Here is a 2,931-nt window from a genome sequence, read left to right on the forward strand (position 1 = left end):
ATTGTTTACCAAAACAGTTGCTCTGATGTGCATTTCCACTAGCAAATGGTGGCCTGTTGTTTCACAGTCTTGTCAAAAACACTTGGTGTAGTCAAACTTTAAAACCTGAGCCAGTGGGGTGTGGGTATGATGGTATCTGTCAGGGGTTTTATTCTGTTTCCCTCATGACATTAAAGCACTTCTTCACATGCTTCTTGGCCATTCACATTCTCCCTTCTATGAACTGTCTATGTCCATCCCAGAGGAATTTCTGCTGTTACTATGTAGTCTCATCCAGCATCCCTGATTTCCCATCCTCCTTCCTTAATTAGGTGGGATCATGTGAATGTTTCTGGCCAATGGACCACGAGAAGAACTAGAGCATTTAAGGGTTGGTGCATAACTCCTGAGCTCTATCTTCTCCTACAGAATGACCACGGAGGCTTATGTAGAGATGCTGGGGCCCCAAGATCAGAACAGCGTGTACCACTGAATCACTTCATAAAGGACAGCTGCCCAGAAGAGTTGCTTAACCTGCAATAGACAATCTATGAACAAGAAATATACCGAGATCTTTAGGTTTATTTGTTGCTCTGGCGTATTTTAACCTTATATGGTATTTTGGTTCACTTTTTAAATTTTTACTTTTTAGTGGTAAATAAGGATTCTTTATTATTTATTTATTCATTACTGATCCTTTTCTGTTTTTCATCTGATACAAATATCTCCTTCCAATTTGTGGATTATATTTTTATTCTCCTTATGGTGTCATTTGATGAACAGAAGTTCGTCACTTTAATGGAGTCAGATTTGTTAATCTTTTAATTTATGATTTGTGATCTTATATTTTTAAAAAGAAATCCTACCCAACTCCAAGGTCATTTAGATAGCATTATTTTTCTAAAAGCGTTAATGTTTTGTTTTTTACTTTTCAGTTTTCATTCATCTTAGAATTGCTATTTTGTCTACAGCAAAAGTAATGATCCCATTTTATTTTGCTTTCCTCTGTAGATACCTACAGTCTATTTTTTCCTCTCTGACATTCAGTGCTACCTCTCTCATAAATTGTTTCCATATATATTTGGGTCTGTTTTGTCTAACTGTTCATTTGGTCTACATGTCTATTTCTATGCCAAAACTATGTTAATTACTATGGTTTTAATATATGACTTCTAGTAGGACAATTTCCTCCATCTCCTTGTTTCTTGTAAGTGACTATTCATGATCCTTTGCTCTTCAGTACACATTTTAAAATGGCAGATAAAATTCCTTGAAAACCTCTGTTTGAACTTTAATTAGAACTGCATTGACTTTTTGGATACATTTGGGCAAAGCCCAAATTCTACTGATACTGTCTATCCTTTTATTAACTATCCATTCCATTTACTTAGGCTTTTATATTTTTATGAGCAAGACTGAGTATCTTTCCATTTCTGTGAATTGCCTATCTATATATTTACCTAGTTATATATATGACACATATATGATATATATAACATATATATGTATACATACATATATTTACTTATTTTTCTGTTGGAGTTTTGGTTTTCTCAACCTCTCAACTTTCTCAACACACAACTTTTCCTTGCATGTTAGAGAACCTGGCCTTTGTGCTGTGTTACAGATTCTCTTTTTTCCAGTTTGAGACTGGTATTTTTACTTATGGTATTTTTTGTTGTTTTCACCATGAAAATGTTTTGTTTGATGTGAGCAAATAAAGTTTTTTAGACTCCAGGTTAAAAGTATTTTACCCATGTTTTCTTCTAGTACTTCTATCACTAGATAGGACCTTAAATATTTTTTAATCATGGAAATTTTTGAACATACAAATACATGGAGAATAACGTAATGAATTCATTTTATTCATCAGTTAGCTTCAACACCTTTAATTACATGTCCTATCTTGTTTCATATGTTCATCCATTCTCCTATTTAATATTGTTTTAAAGCAAATCTTAGATATTATATTATTTCATGTAAGTGGTCTTTTTAAAATTCACATTGTGGGGCGCCTGGGTGGCTCAGTCGGTTAAGTCTGACTTTGGCTCAGGTCATATCTCACGTTTGTGGGTTCAAGCCCGCTTTAGGCTCTGTGCTGACAGCAGGCTCAGAGCCTGGAGCCTGCTTTCGGTTCTGTGTCTCCTTCTGTTTCTGCACCTCCCCATCTCATGCTCTGTCTCTCTCTATATCAAAAATTTAAAAAAATTAAAAAAAATAAAATTCATATTGTATGTTTGTTGCTGGCTGATGCAATTAGTTTTATTGTACTAATTTTTATTTAATGTAATTAATTTTTATATATTAAGCAAATGTCTTGTTTAAAACGTACTTTAAAATAATTTGTTGGTAGAAGTGTCTGAGTGACTCAGTTGGTTAAGCATCCAACTTTGGCTCAGGTCATAATCTAATGGTTCACGAGTTTGAGTCTGGCATGGAGGTCTGTGTGGACAGCTCAGAGCCTGGAGCCTACTTTGGATTCTTTGTCTCTCTCTCTCTGCTCTACCCGACTTGCTCTGTGTCTCTCTGTCTCTCTCTCAAAAATAAATAAACAAGAAAAAAGTTAAAAGTAAAATAAAATAATGTGTTGGTAGATGAATTTTCTATGTGAAAAATCCTATCATATGTTAATTATTATAGTCTCTCTTCTTGCTTTCTAAACTTATATCTTTTATTAAATTTAAAAAGTTACTGTTTCATATTTTGGTGACTAGGATTACTATAGAGGATTTATTTTTATAATTTTAAAGACGATGATTCCAATATTTTATTTTATGTTTTATGTACTGTAGGCTTTCTCCCTCCTTTTCTAAATTGTGATGAATTATAAGACTTTGTATAATTAAACCAGATTTGTATTCAAGGGATAAACCCAACTTGGTCAAGATGCACTATGTTTTAAAAAACTAAAAAGCTGGAATTAATTTTTTAATATTCTGTTCAGAATTTGGC

The sequence above is a fragment of the Suricata suricatta genome, chromosome 5 (assembly GCF_006229205.1).
Source record: "Suricata suricatta isolate VVHF042 chromosome 5, meerkat_22Aug2017_6uvM2_HiC, whole genome shotgun sequence".
NCBI classification, from domain to species: Eukaryota; Metazoa; Chordata; class Mammalia; order Carnivora; family Herpestidae; genus Suricata; species Suricata suricatta.